Genomic DNA, 16,964 nt, shown 5'->3' with positions numbered 1-16,964 from the left:
CTTTAAGAAATAGGAACAAAGATTGTTATTGGGAGTTGAACATGATTTTATAACGTTACGAAATACATTCATCGAAGAAAATGCTTACAAGATCTTCCGCATCAATGATACACCAAGGAGTAAAAGGTTTACTTATATAGCTTCACGATTGCTTCCAGCAAGTGAAAGGAATTGGTATGAGTTTATGTGGAGGAAACATATCAACAAAGATGAAGATGATTTGTGGATTCAAAGAAAATATAGTATTTAAGAAGTGTTGAATATTGCTCGAGTCGGAGTAGAGATAAGCGAAAAGAAAGACGTCATCAGTCAGTTCCACGTTATTAGAGAAGATGAGAAACAGTACAAGTTCACAGAAGCAAATTTTCATAATCTTGATATGCTTGACATCATTCACATCCACAACTACCTCAGTATCATCACCATTCGACCTTTTGCTAAGGCTCAAGCTTTGGAAGCTGTGAAAAGATATATGACGGAGACAATTGAACTGATGAGACGTGAAGATTTTCAAATAGGTCTCGAAGCAAATAGGAAAAAGATTCGAATAACATGTCCGAATCAATTTACGGAGGGACTGAAGGATATGAGGATGTTTCAAATGCAATTCGAACCCGAAGGGTTTGTATTTGTAAATTCTCAAAAAGAAAAGGTGTTCATTCGTACTAAAGAGCTGAACAAATATTCAGATGGAACACTTAAGGCTGCACTGAAGTATCTTAAAATTTGTCAAAGCAAGGTTGATGACTTTGATACAAAAATGGGTCTTGGAGAGTTTATAAAGCATATCAGAGATCGTTTAAAGCTCCGAATCTGTACAAGACAGTTTGAGAATCTTCGTGGCCAGAGAAAGAGAAGGTATTTCAAGGAAATGGATGAATATCCATTACATGAGGGAGATCCAAGGAAAGCGTGGGGAGTCTGGAAAACTTCTAAGAAAATTTCAGAAAATCAAGTAGAAGTTTCAAAACCAGATGGCTCACGATGGAAACTAACATTTGGACCTCTCAAGATTTCACAATAGGATTATATTGTAAAGTTCATATTTAACACTAAGGGGGAGATTGTTAGGACCCCGAAGTTGTATAGTGTTAATGTGAATTAAGCTTAAATGAAGGTTCCTTAGAAGAGGGCTATATAAGGAACCTAAGTAGTCCTAATTAGATAGCCATTGCATTGTAAATGAGTTCTAGAAGCTGTGGAATGTAATTTTACCGATTCTCTCTCATACCGAGTCTCCTTTCTACATACCAAATCTCACTCTATCTTATCATTTCTCTCAATCTCATCATGATCTTACCTATCAGGGTTTCATGTTCAGATCTGTTGGGTGAAGAAAGCTTGTTCTAAATTGCGTTTTTTAAAGTCATAATTACGCATCAAATATATAAACAACCATTTAATTAATGATTCAACAATAATGATAAACGCTCGAGTTACATATCCACAAAATCCCAACGTAGGTATTTTTGGAAGTATGTATTGTTTATTTATAAAATATTGTACTCAACAGTTTAGATAAATAAACTATTAATCGACTAAAATATTACTACGTTTAATGATAATCTCTTGTTGAATTCTAATCATATATGTTAATTGTGAATATCTATGTATGCACAATTGAATAATGTAAAAATGACATTTCAGATTATATATAGTTGGCCTCTAAAAAATGTGTTTAAGATCCGCCAATGATAATGAGTGTATTATAAAAGGTAGCATAGAAAGACTATTGGTGATATGGGAAGGCAGTATTAAAGGTTGATTAAAAAAGTAGTGGAAACGATAGGTAAAATGGTTATAAAATAGTTATAAAAATATAGAAATAACCATTTAATTAATGGTTCAACAATAATGATAAACGCTCGAGTTACTTCTCCACAAAATCCCAACATAGGCATGTTTGGGTGCCACATCGAAAAAGAGACGCCCGTTTCTTCCCCCACTATCGTTGTTTCATTATTTGGTTATTTACTGTCTATAAAAAAAGTAAAATTTCGCAGTTGGTCCTTAACGTTTGTCCCATATTTTACGTTTTTCACTTGACTTTTTTCCAACACGGTTGGTCACCAAAGTTTCACTTATTATGTTATTGATCCATCTAACTAACAATTGTCATAAAAAAAATGTGTTGAAATGTGCCTGGTAATGGTTTATCCTAGGGATATACGCATAAAAGCATCGTTTTTGTGCAAAGGAAATGATCGAAAAGCAAAAAGATAGCAATATTTGGCAGTTTTTAGTATTTTTCGTCCAGCGCTCACCAGGCCGCCCAGCGTCATGCGTAACCCCTGTAGGCAGCTTCTATGCTTAAGCCCTTTTATTAAGCGCGTGAGCGCATGCAGCCACGTCCGCACACGCCAAAGGCATCACATAACTAAATTAATTAGCGTTTAACACGTGTTTTCCGAGAATTTCGGACATTCTACGCCTATAAATAGACCACTTGGGTCACCACATTTCAGATCGGAACTTCAATCATAGAAAAGTACACTTTCTCTCTCACACATTTCTTTCTCACTCTAAAACATTAAGCGATTAGCAACAAAACACTACACGGACCAATTACATATTGGTCCAAAGACTGATTGAGGCCACTCCACGGATTTCTCATCCGTGTTCCGGGTCTGGACGGATTATTTCCTGAGGGCAAATATCAGTCGATAATATATCGCTCAACACTAGGCTGTTATTGTATTGTACTGGTACTTTTCATCCTCTATACGGAAAATAGTACCAACATATTGCGCCATCCGTTTCGAAGAACAACAAGAATACCAAGAACGCAAAAGCAACTCACATGACTTTAATATGAACACCGTACGACCAAATCACTGAAAACCTCATTGAGAATATACCAGTTGATCAATTAACTTTGGACGAGACTTCAATTGAAGAGGGAGATCACGTGAATACTGGTACAGCAGAAGAACATGTGAATGAAGTTGTACCACGATTAAAGGAAACATTGTTGGATAACTCTAGCGGATGAATGTGGAAAGCTAGACCGGGAACGCACAACATTTCTCTTAAAAGAACATGTGATGTAAACGCTAAATATACAAGCAAAGGAAAGGCAGTCTCCAGACAGCAATTTTTTAACTTATTCAATCAATTGCAAACTCTTGTGGATGATTCTGAGCGTGAACACATTGATGAAGGTTTTCTAGAAAATACATGGGAACACGGACATGAAGAAGAGCAACCATTTATATCTAAAGAAATGGCCGGAAATTAACTGGATGGGATCTTAACCAAAATGGCGCCATCAAAATACAAACAGAAGTTAGCGCAGCCCGCCATCCGTGCAACGGCGGAGGACAACTTGTTCGCTTTAATCACAGGAGATGAGGCTATCAAACCTCCAGCAATGGCAGAGTCAACTCAATGTTTCATCACTCGAATTGCAGAATATCCATTACCAAGAAACCTGGGGATACCGTCTATCGGTGTTTATGACGGAACAACTGACCCAGAAGATTTTCTTACTATCTTTGAGGGCGTTATGCAATTGCAACATTGGGAAGATGAGGTTGCGTGTCATATGTTTCCCACGGTGTTGCAGATAATGGCACGAGAGTGGTTTTGCAAGTCTTTCGCCCAGGAGCACTACCAGTTTTCTTGACTTAAGGGCCAAATTCGTCATGCAATACCAAAGTCTGAGGAGTTGTACATTGTCACACCTGAATGCACAAGAAATCACTATACACCATAATGAGTCAAGCAATTTCAAGAAGCGTTATACTATCGAGTGTCAAAAAATACCTGATATACCAGAATCTCAGCTTGTGCCTGGATTTATTATCTGTCTTGATCAGCGTCGATTTACAAGTCTGGTTCACGCGTTACGATATGATGTCCCTAAAACATTGCACCAAGCATTGTTTGTTGCGCAGAAGCATTTGAGAGCTGGAGAAATGGGACATCCACGAGTTGATAATTTTCAAAGGAATTTTAGACAACAGAACGAAGGGCGGAACACGAATGAAAATTATCAAAGGTAGCTTAGATATGATAATGCTTATTAAAGGCAACAACATGGTTGGAAGGGCAATAATCACCCGAATGACAATTATTATCATCGCAAACCGTTAGAAAGGCACTCACTCATCATGGCTTTAACAAAAACACCAAAGGAGATCTTATTCACTGAACCTATCAAAGAGACTTTCAAACCTCCAGCACCAATGGAAGAAAGAGAGGGACTAGAGAGTGACACGTGGTGTGATTTCCATGAATCATACGAGCATGATACTCACAACTGCAAGTCATTGATGAGGGAGATTATTACTAAGATCAAGGCTGGTGAACTGAACCACTTGTTACCTGGAAATCAATACAGGAGGAATGACCCAAATAAACGTTTTGCTTAGTAGGAAAAGTTGCGTCAGAATGGGCGGAGAGATTATAATCGAAGAGAGGAAAGAAAGGATGAGAGGAATCCAACTCCTCAACGGCACATCAAGGTCATTTGGAATGAAGGTGAAGAGCATGAGGAATACGGAAACGGCACATGGATGCATGGATGTGCTTCCATCATATTCCACACGATTCCCAATTGGCGACTGTCAGAGGACCCTATTGTCATTTCAGCTGTAATTGCAAACAAACGCAAAACGAAGGTTTACACAGATATCGGTAGTGAGGCAGGTATCATGTATTTGGATTGTTTTAGGGATTCAGTACGAAGGTTTAAAGACAAACTTTGCTATACAGACTTGAAGATTGCTGGCATAACAGGAGCATCGGTAAGGGCGGTTGGCAAGATCAAATTGGATGTAATCCTGGGAACACACCCTCTTGTTCGTACATAAATTATGGACTACATACCAACAATAACGCTGAATCTAGTAATACAGCTAACGGCGCGAGAAATCGTGTAGGATGCACCTACAAAGAATTCACTGCCTGCAAACCTTTGAAATTTGATGGAACCGAAGGACCAATTGGATTGAAACGGTGGACCGAGAAAGTCGAATCGGTGTTTGCCATAAGTAAGCGTACTGAAGAGGACAAAGTTAAGTACGCTACTCATACCTTCACAGGTACTGCGTTAACGTGGTGGAACACCTATCTTGAACAGGTAGGACAAAATGCTGCTTACGCACTACCGTGGTCGGCATTCAAGCAATTGATGAACGAGCAGTACCATCCTAGAAACGAAGTCAATAAACTCAAGGCAGAACTTAGAGAGTTACGAATACAAGGGTTTGACGTTACCACATACGAACGACGATTCACAGAGTTGTGCCTATTGTGTCCGGGAGCATTCGAAGATGAAGAAGAGAAGATCGACGCGTTTGTAAAAGGGTTACCAGTAAGGATTCAAGAAGATGTGAGTTCACACGAGCCTACTTCTATATACAGAAGGCAAGTCGAATGGCTCATAAACTCATAAATCAGATTGAGGGAAGAATTAAAGAGCAGGCAGCCGAAGAAGCCAACATGAAACAACTCAAGAGGAAGTGGGAGGAAAACGGTGACAAGAGTCACCAGTACAACAACAATAACAATTACAACAACAATCGCAACAACTATCCCAACAACCGCAACAACAATCGCAACAATAACCGCAATCCTAACAATAACTACAACAAACATCCCAACAATAACAACAACCGTTTCAACAACAATAACAATCACAACAACAACCTCAATAACAACAACGGCAACAAAAACCAAAAACAGCCATGTCATAGGTGTGAAGAAAATCACCAGGGGTTTTGCCTGACATTTTGCAACAGGTGTAAAAGAAATGGTCATAGCGCGACAAAATGTGAGGTCTACAGACCAAAGTTTAACAGAACTAAGGGAGCAAATAATGCCGGAACAAGTAATGCCGAAAAGAATAGTGTCGAAGCAAGTAATACCAACGCTGTTTGTTATAAATGTGGGAAACCGGCCCACATTATTAGAAATTGCCCGAATCAGGGGAATACTAATGGGCAGGGCTGTGGAAGAGTTTTCAATTTTAATGCGGCAGAAGCACATGAAGACCCGGAGCTTGTTACGGGTACGTTTCTTATTGACGATAAATCTGCTTATGTTTTATTTGATTCGGGTGCGGATAGAAGCTATATGAGTAGAGAATTTTGTGCTAAATTAAGTTGCCCATTGACGCCTTTGGATAGTAAATTTTTACTAGAATTAGCAAATGGAAAATTAATTTCAGCAGATAAGATATATCGAAATCGAGAAATTAAACTGGTTAGCGAAACATTTAAGATTGACTTGATACCAGTAGAGTTAGGGAGTTTTGATGTGATAATCGGTATGGACTGGTTGAAAGAAGTGAAAGCAGAGATCGTTTGTTACAAAAATGCAATTCGCATTATACGAGAAAAAGGAAAACCCTTAATGGTGTACGGAGAAAAGAGCAACACGAAGTTAAATCTTATTAGTAACCTGAAGGCACAAAAACTAATAAGAAAAGGTTACTATGCTGTGCTAGCACACGTCGAGAAAGTCAATTCCGAAGAAAAGAACATCAATGATATTCCCGTCGCAAAAGAATTTCCCGATGTATTTCCGAAAGAATTACCGGGACTACCTCCACACCGATCCGTTGAATTTCAAATAGACCTTGTACCGGGAGCTACACCAATAGCTCGTGCTCCATACAGACTCGCACCTAGTGAAATGAAGGAACTTCAGAGCCAATTATAAGAACTTTTAGAGCGTGGTTTAATTCGACAAAGCACATCACCGTGGGGAGCTCCGGTTTTGTTTGTCAAGAAGAAAGATGGTACATTCAGGTTGTGTATCGACTACCGAGAGTTGAACAAACTTACCATCAAGAACCGCTACCCACTACCGAGAATTGACGACTTATTTGATCAACTACAAGGTTCGTCTATTTATTCGAAGATTGATTTATGTTCGGGATATCATCAAATGCGGGTGAAAGAGGATGACATTCCGAAGACTGCTTTTAGGACGCGTTACGGTCATTACGAGTTTATGGTTATGCCGTTTGGATTGACTAATGCTCCAGCTGTGTTCATGGACCTCATGAACCGAGTGTGTGGGCCATATCTTGACAAGTTTGTCATTGTTTTCATCGATGACATACTTATTTACTCAAAGAATGATCAAGAGCACGAAGAACATCTGAGAAAAGTGCCAGAGTTGCTGAGAAAGGAAAAACTGTACGCTAAGTTTTCAAAGTGTGCATTTTGGTTGGAAGAAGTTCAATTCCTCGGTCACATAGTGAACAAAGAAGGTATTCAGGTGGATCCAGCAAAGATTGAAACCGTTGAAAAGTGGGAAACCCCAAAAACTCCAAAACACATACACCAGTTTTTAGGACTAGCTGGTTACTACAGAAGGTTCATCCAAGACTTTTCCAGAATAGCAAAACCCTTGACTGCATTAACGCATAAAGGGAAGAAATTTGAATGGAAGGATGAACAAGAGAAAGCGTTTCAGTTATTGAAGAAAAAGTTAACTACGACACCTATATTGTCATTACCTGAAGGGAATGATGATTTTGTGATATATTGTGATGCCTCAAAGCAAGGTCTCGGTTGTGTATTAATGCAACAAACGAAAGTAATTGCTTATGCATCTAGACAATTGAAGATTCACGAACAAAATTATACGACGCATGATTTGGAATTAGGCGCGGTTGTTTTTGCATTAAAGACTTGGAAGAACTACTTATATGGGGTCAAAAGTATTATATATACCGACCACAAAAGTCTTCAACACATATTTAATCAGAAACAACTGAATATGAGGCAGCGTAGGTGGATTGAATTGTTGAATGATTACGACTTTGAGATTCGTTACCACCCGGGGAAGGTAAATGTGGTAGCCGACGCCTTGAGCAGGAAGGACAGAGAACCCATTCGAGTAAAATCTATGAATATAATGATTCACAATAACCTTACTACTCAAATAAAGGAGGCGCAACAAGGAGTTTTAAAAGAGGGAAATTTAAAGGATGAAATACCCAAAGGATCGGAGAAGCATCTTAATATTCGGGAAGACGGAACCTGGTATAGGGCTGAAAGGATTTGGGTACCAAAATTTGGAGATATGAGAGTAATGGTACTTAGAGAAGCTCATAAAACCAGATACTCAATACATCCTGGAATGGGGAAGATGCACAAGGATCTCAAGAAACATTTTTGGTGGCTAGGTATGAAAGCCGATGTTGCTAAATACGTAGGGGAATGTTTGACGTGTTCTAAGGTCAAAGCGGAGCATCAGAAACCATCAGGTCTACTTCAACAACCTGAAATCCCGGAATGGAAATGGGAAAACATTACCATGGATTTCATCACTAAATTGCCAAGGACAACAAGTGGTTTTGATACTATTTGGGTAATAGTTGATCGTCTCACCAAATCAGCACACTTCCTGCCAATAAGAGAAGATGACACGATGGAGAATTTAGCACGACTGTATTTGAAGGAAGTCGTCTCCAGACATGGAATACCAATCTCTATTATCTCTGATAGTGATGACAGATTTATTTCAAGATTCTGGCAGACATTACAGCAAGCATTAGGAACTCGTCTAGACATGAGTATTGCCTATCATCCACAAACTGATGGGCAGAGGGAAAGGACGATACAAACGCTTGAAGACATGCTACGAGCATGTGTTATTGATTTCGGAAACAGTTGGGATCGACATCTATCGTTAGCAGAATTTTCCTACAACAACAGCTACCATTCAAGCATTGAGATGGCGCCGTTTGAAGCACTTTATGGTAGAAAGTGTAGGTCTCCAATTTGTTGGAGTGAAGTGGGGGATAGACAGATTACGGGTCCGGAGATAATACAAGAAACTACCGAGAAGATCATCCAAATTCAACAACGGTTGAAAACCGCCCAAAGTCGACAAAAGAGCTACGCCGACATTAAAAGAAAATATATAGAATTTGAAATTGGAGAGATGGTCATGCTTAAGGTTGCACCTTGGAAAGGCGTTGTTCGATTTGGTAAACGAGGGAAATTAAATCCAAGGTATATTAGACCATTCAAGATTATTGATCGTGTCGGACCAGTAGCTTACCGACTTGAGTTACCTCAACAATTCGCGGCTGTACATAACACTTTCCACGTCTCGAATTTGAAGAAATGTTTTGCTAAATAAGATCTCACTATTCTGTTAGACGAAATCCAAATCAACGAAAAACTTCAATTCATCGAAGAACCCATCGAAATAATGGATCGTGAGGTTAAAAGACTTAAACAAAACAAGATACCAATTGTTAAGGTTCGATGGAATGATCGTAGAGGACCCGAGTTCACCTAGGAACGAGAAGATCAGATGAAGAAGAAATACCCGCACTTATTTCCAGAAGATACGTCAACACCTCCACTGCTTAAAATTTCGGGATGAAATTTATTTAACGGGTATGTACTGTAGTGACCCGAACTTTTCCATGTTTATATATTAAATGAAATTGATATTTACATGATTAAGTGTTTCCAACATGTTAAGCAATCAAACTTGTTAAGACTTGATTAACTGAAATAGGTTTCATATAGACAATTGACCACCCAAGTTGACCGGTGATTCACGAACATTAAAACTTGTAAAAACTATATGATGACATATATATGGTTATATATATAGTTAACATGATTTTATGATAAGTAAGTATCTCATTAGGCATTTTAACAATGAGTTATATACATAAAAATGAGACTATTAAATTAAGAAACTCGAAAACGATATATATAACGATTATCGTTATATCAACGTCTTACTAATTACATATGAATCATATTAAGATATTGATACACTTGGTTAATTATGTTAAATGATAAGTAAATATATCATTAAGTGTATTAACAATGAACTACATATGTAAAAACAAGACTACTAACTTAAGGATTTTTAAACGAGACATATATGTAACGATTATCATTGTAACGACATTTAAATGTATATATATCATATTAAGATATATTAATATATCATAATATCATGATAATATAAAAATTTAACAACTCATTAGATATAATAAACATAGGGTTAACAACATTTAACAAGATCGTTAACTTAAAGGTTTCAAATCAACATTTACATGTAACGACTAACGATGACTTAACGACTCAGTTAAAATGTATATACATGTAGTGTTTTAATATGTATTCATACACTTTTTAAAGACTTCAAGACACTTATCAAAATACTTCTACTTAATAAAAATTCTTACAATTACATCCTCGTTCAGTTTCATCAACAATTCTACTCGTATGCACCCGTATTCGTACTCGTACAATACACAGCTTTTAGATGTATGTACTATTGGTATATACACTCCAATGATCAGCTCTTAGCAGCCCATGTGAGTCACCTAACACATGTGGGAACCATCATTTGGCAACTAGCATGAAATATCTCATAAAATTACAAAAATATGAGCAATCATTCATGTCTTATTTACATGTAAACAAAATTACACATCCTTTATATCTAATCCATATACCAACGACCAAAAACACCTACAAATACTTTCATTCTTCAATTTTCTTCATCTAATTGATCTCTCTCAAGTTCTATCTTCAAGTTCTAAGTGTTCTTCATAAATTCTACAAGTTCTAGTTTCATAAAATCAAGAATACTTCCAAGTTGCTAGCTTACTTCCAATCTTGTAGAGTGATCATCCAACCTCAAAAAATCTTTCTTATTTACAGTAAGATATCTTTCTAATACAAGGTAATACTCATATTCAAACTTTGATTCAATTTCTATAACTATAACAATCTTATTTCGAGTGGAAATCTTACTTGAACTTGTTTTCGTGTCATGATTCTACTTCAAGAACTTTCAAGCCATCTAAGATCCTTTGAAGCTAGATCCATTTGTCTCTTTTCCAGTAGGTTTATCCACAAAACTTGAGGTAGTAATAATGTTCATAACATCATTCGATTCATACAAATAATGCAATCTTATTCGAAGGTTTAAACTTGAAATCACTAGAACATAGTTTAGTGAATTCTAAACTTATTCGCAAACAAAAGTTAATCCTTATAACTTGACTTTTAAAATGAACTAAACACATGTTCTATATCTATATGATATGCTAACTTAATGATTTAAAACCTGGAAACACGAAAAACACCGTAAAACCGGACATACGCCGTCGTAGTAACACCGCGGGCTGTTTTCGGTTTGATAATTAAAAACTATGATAAACTTTGATTTAAAAGTTGTTCTTCTGGAAAAATGATTTTTCTTATGAACATGAAACTATATCCAAAAATCATGGTTAAACTCAAAGTGAAAGTATGTTTTTCAAAGTGGTCATCAAGACGTCGTTCTTTCGACTGAAATGACTACCTCTTACAAAAACGACTTGTAACTTATATTTCTGACTATAAAACAATACTTTCTCTGTTTAGATTCATAAAATAGAGTTCAATATGAAACCATATCAATTTGATTCACTCAAAACGGATTTAAAATGAAGAAGTTATGGGTAAAACAAGATTGGATATTTTTTGATTTTTGTAGCTACGGGAAATATTAACAAATCTATATTAATCATATCCTAGCTAATTTATATTGTATTATACATGTATTCTAATATATTATGTAATCTTGGGATACCATAGACACGTATGCAAATGTTTTGACATATCATATCGACCCATATGTATATATTATTTGGAACAACCATAGACACTATATATGCAGTAATGTGGGAGTTAGCTATATAGGGTTGAGGTTGATTCCAAAAATATATATACTTTGAGTTGTGATCTAGCCCGAGACGTGTATATACTGGGTTGTGGATTGATTCAAGATAATATATATCAATTTTTTCTGTACATCTAACTTTGGACAACTAGTTGTAGGTTACTAACGAGGATAGCTGAGTTAATAAACTTAAAACATCAAAATGTATTAAAAGTGTTGTAAATATATTTTGAACATACTTTGATATATATGTACATATTTGTTATAGGTTCGTGAATCGACCAATTCGACGAAGTAAAAATCTGTGAAAGTGAGTTATAGTCCCACTTTTAAAATCTAATATTTTGGGATGAGAATACATGCAGTTTTATAAATGTTTTACAAAATAGACACAAGTAATTGAAACTACATTATATGGGTGAATGATCGAAGCCGAATATGCCCCTTTTGCTTGGTAGCCTAAGAATTAGTAAACCGATCTACTAATTGACGCGAATCCTAAAGATAGATCTATTGGGCCTAACGAACCCCATCCAAAGTACCGGATGATTTAGTACTTCGAATTCGTTTTTATCATATCCGAATGATTTCCCGGAATGATAGGGGATATTCTTATATGCATCTTGTTAATGTCAGTTACCAGTTGTTCACCATATGAATGATTTTTATCTCTATGTATGGGATGTATATTGAAATATGAAATCTTGTGGTCTATTATTATGATTTGATAATATATAGGTTAAACCTATAACTCACCAACATTTTTGTTGACGTTTTAAGCATGTTTATTCTCAGATGATTATTAAGTGTTTCCGCTGTTGCATACTAAAATAAGGACAAGATTTGGAGTCCATGCTTGTATGATATTATGTAAAAACTGCATTCAAGAAACTTATTTTTGATGTAATATGTTCTTTGATGTAATGGTCGTGTGTAAACGGTATATTTTAGATTATCATTATTTGATAATTTACGTAATGCTTTTTAAACCTTTATCGATAAAATAATGGTTATGGTTGTTTTAAAAATAAATGCAGTCTTTGAAAAACGTCTCATATAGAGGTCAAAACCTCGCGACGAAATCAATTAATATGGAACGTTTATAATCAATATGAACAGCACATTTCAATTTACCACCGCATTTTTTGCATTCTTCTGATGCTGATTTTGATGATATTATTGTTAATTGCAAATCTAAAAAATACCATCAAATTAGCTTAATGTATGAGAAAATTAATGCAAAAATGGGTAAATCAAATCCTGATTTCTTGAAGGAACTTGTTGAAACTGAAAAGAATTTGCAATGTGCTAATTATGTGCCAACACGTAGATTGGTTTACATTCCTACACTCATGCTAGAGAAATATATTTTAATGCTTGAGAATGAAGTGTTTAACAAACCTAGTTCTAGCATTGTTAACATAGATGAGGTGTTTGATGAATCAACTTTTGATGTGAAACCAATTCTACCTGCTTTACCTGCATGTTCTGATAATGTTTTCCGTGAAGACCTAGCACATGAACTAACTGTTTTCTTTGAGACAGAATCTCTAGGTCAAAAGTCTTTAGATGAAAAAGTAGAACCTCATAATGAACCGATCATTGAACCTTTGATAGATTTTGAAAGTCAACTTGATCCTTTGCACGATTATTATTTGCATTTACCTGCTGTACGTAATTTGAATCATATAGTAGTTCAACTAGAATAGGAGAATATTGACTTGCAACTTAAGTGCCAATCATTAGAACAAATGCTTGCTTTGTGTGATAAATTTCCTTCACTGCCTAAGAAAGAATGTACCTATGCTTTTAAGGAGAGTGAAGTGATAGTTTCTGCTGAAGAATTATGTCTTGAGATTAAAAGCTTAAAACAAAAGATAATTCAACTGAAATAGGCTAACACACTTAAGCAATCGTCTAATGCTGCAACCAATGTGCTTGAATGTATTGGTGGGATTACTAAGAAGGGGAAGGGAACAACAACATCTAAGGATGTAAAACCCATTACTATTCTTAAAAATCTTCTACTTTCTCAATTTGGCAATCATGGTTCAAAAGTTGTTTCTACAACTCAATTTGTTGTCAAAAAGGTTCAGTGTCCCGATGGTTCTGTGTCAACTGAAAAGATTCCTATGATTCCAAGGTCAAAAACTTCAAAAGCGAGTCTTTTAACGACATCAGTTAAGTCCACACAACACACAAGTCCTAAACCTGATTTAAGTGAGTATGATGCAAAAGAACGTAAAATTAAATTGGAAATTTTGCAAAATCAATCATCTCATGTGTCAACTGAAAAGTTTGGACGTCTAACTAACAAAGGTGTTTTTCGTGTCACAGGTCATAATCCAAACTTGAATTACAAATCTGTATGGGTTCCTAAGTCCACGACTAAGAAAGTCGCAACCAAACCAACGCAATCTGCTAGTCGGCCTAGGAAATCATCTCATGTTTTTCTATTTTCGTCTGTGAACAAAACATCTACTTGGAATAAATTGTGTGTTAAGACTTTTGATAACGATGTAAAACTTGATATTGCGTATGATGCTTCATGTAATGTGGTTTTAAATGATGCTTTATTGTCTAAACTGCATAATACTTTACGTGATTATCTTGTTTTTGATCCAAAGTTTATTGCTGGTACTAACCGTAGAGGACCCAAGAAACTTTGGGTACCTAAACTCTAGGAGATTCACATTTACAGGGTTTCGACGTCTGTGTTTGGTATATCGATTCCGGTTGTTCTCGACACATGACGGGCGATAAATCCTTGCTTGTCAACTTCATTGACAAATTCCTAGGAACGGTTACTTTTGGAAATGATGAAATTGCAGCGATAACGGGTTACGGAGATTATGTGCAAAATGGCATAACAATCAAACGGGTTTCATATGTTGAAAGTTTGGGGTGCAGTTTATTTAGTGCGAGTCAATTCTGAGATGGAGATCTTAAAGTTTTGTTTGAACGTCGACAATGCTCGATGCAATCCACCGAAGGAAATGATCTTCTTATTGGTAAACGTTGTGTTTCACTATACACTATTGACCTCAATGATGCACCTTCACATGCAACCATGTGTTTGGCTACTCGTTCTACCAAAGAAAATTCATGGTTATGGCATCATCGGATGTCACACCTGAATTACAAGGGTATCAATTGACTAGTCTCTAAAGACTTAGTTGATGGTATTCCAACCTTTCAATATGATAAGCATCATGTGTGTCCATCATGTGCGATGGGTAAGCTGAAACGGTCTAATCATCCGCTTAAGCAAAACCCCAGTACTTCATCGTCTTTGCAATTATTGCATATGGACTTATGTGGACCCATGCGTATTTCTAGCCTCGGTGGCAAGAAACATGTGCTTCTCATTGTCGATGACTATACCCGGTTTACATGGAACTAAGTCAGAAACCCCCGCCATTATCATTGAGTTCATTAAAAAGACTCAACGCTCTTTTAACAAACATGTTAATAGCATTCGAACTGATAATGGGACGGAATTTAAGAATGCCCCACTTGATAGTTATTTGAAAGACCAAGGCATTGAACATCAGTTCTCTGCTGCTCGGACCCCCCAATAGAATGGAGTAGTCGAACGACGTAATCGTACGTTGTGCGAAGCAGCTCGAACGATGCTTGCTTACTCCAAACTACCTCCAAAAATGTGGGGGGAGGCCATTTCAACTGCATGCTATACCCAAAATCGTTGTATTGTTAATAAACGTTTTGATAAAACTCCATATGAGTTATTATATGGTAGACGCCCGAATGTCAAATATTTCCGTGTTTTTGGTTGTATATGCTATGTGCTTAACGATTTTGACAGCCTCGGAAAGTTTGATCCAAATGGCGATCAAGCCATATTTCTCGGTTATTCTTCGAACAAAGTTGCTTATCGGGTTTATCACAAACGGAAAAAAACGATTAAAGAGAGCATCAATGTCAAGTTCGATGATTTTTCGGGAATGGCTTTTGAACAACTCAGTTCAAAACCCGATCCTAACCTGACTACATCTTCTTCCGCACAAAACTCAATTTTCTCGACGAAGGGTGTTCCTACGGTTACATCAGAGGAACTGGATATTTTGTTTGATAGTCTTTATAATCCTCAACGGAATTCAAATGTTTAAGCCGTACCGGTTACACCGTCACAGTCAACTACTGTGGAGACTCAACAAAGTCTTTTTGATGAAGATACAACTCCAACTGATTCACCTGTTGCTTCTTCATCCTCCCTACCACCTCCTGTTACTGATAATCTTGAACCAATTCAAGATTCATCAGTTGATACAACTCCAGCTGTTTCTCCAGAAAATCAATTGAATCCATTAGATCATGTTACATTAGATCAAGCGGATCAAGGCTCAACGTCAACAACGGTTGATGTTTCAATGGATGCCACTGATGTACAACATCTTCCACACAACCGATGGACTAAAAGTCATCTAATAGATCTTATTATTGGTGATGCATCTGCTCCAGTCTCAACTCAAAGGGCTACTTGGAATATATGTTTATACACTGCCTTTCTTAGTAAGATTGAACCAACAACGGTTGCTCAAGCTTTACTAGATCCGAACTGGGTGGTTCAATGCAAGAAGAGATCAATCAATTTGAACGGTTAAAAGTATGGCGATTAGTTCCAAGACCAAGGGGTCAACGACCCATAGGGGTTAAGTGGATTTTTAAGAATAAGAAGGATTATGATAGAATTGTGGTTCGGAATAAGGCACGTCTTGGGACAAAGGGATATCGACAACAAGAGGGTATTGATTATGACGAAACGTTTGCTCCGGTTGCTAGGATTGAGGCTATTTATCTTTTTCTTTCATTTGCTTCTCATATGAAGTTCACAGTGTTTCAAATGGACGTCAAAACTGCTTTTCTAGAACGGTCATCTTCAAGAGGAAGTCTATGTCGATCAACCAGAAGGCTTTGTTGATCCCATTCATCCAAATCATGTATACTACTTGAAGAAAGCTTTATATGGTCTGAAGCAAGTACTGCGTGCATGGTACGAGACCTTAACAAAGTATTTGCTGGACAATGGCTTCTCTCGTGGAACGATTGATACAACGCTATTCATCCGTAAAAACCACGGTCACATTCTCTTGGTTCAAATTTACGTTGATGACATTATTTTTGGTTCCACGTCCCCGGCCTTATGCAAAGAATTTGGTGACCTTATGGCCAACAAATTCGAAATGAGCATGCTTGACCAGTTAAATTTCTTTTTGGGGTTACAAGTAAAACAATTACCAAACGGGATTTTTCTCAGTTAAACAAAGTATATCAATGAT

Source organism: Rutidosis leptorrhynchoides, chromosome 4 (assembly GCF_046630445.1).
Source record: "Rutidosis leptorrhynchoides isolate AG116_Rl617_1_P2 chromosome 4, CSIRO_AGI_Rlap_v1, whole genome shotgun sequence".
NCBI lineage: Eukaryota > Viridiplantae > Streptophyta > Magnoliopsida > Asterales > Asteraceae > Rutidosis > Rutidosis leptorrhynchoides.
Note: the sequence above shows the minus strand (reverse complement) of the source record.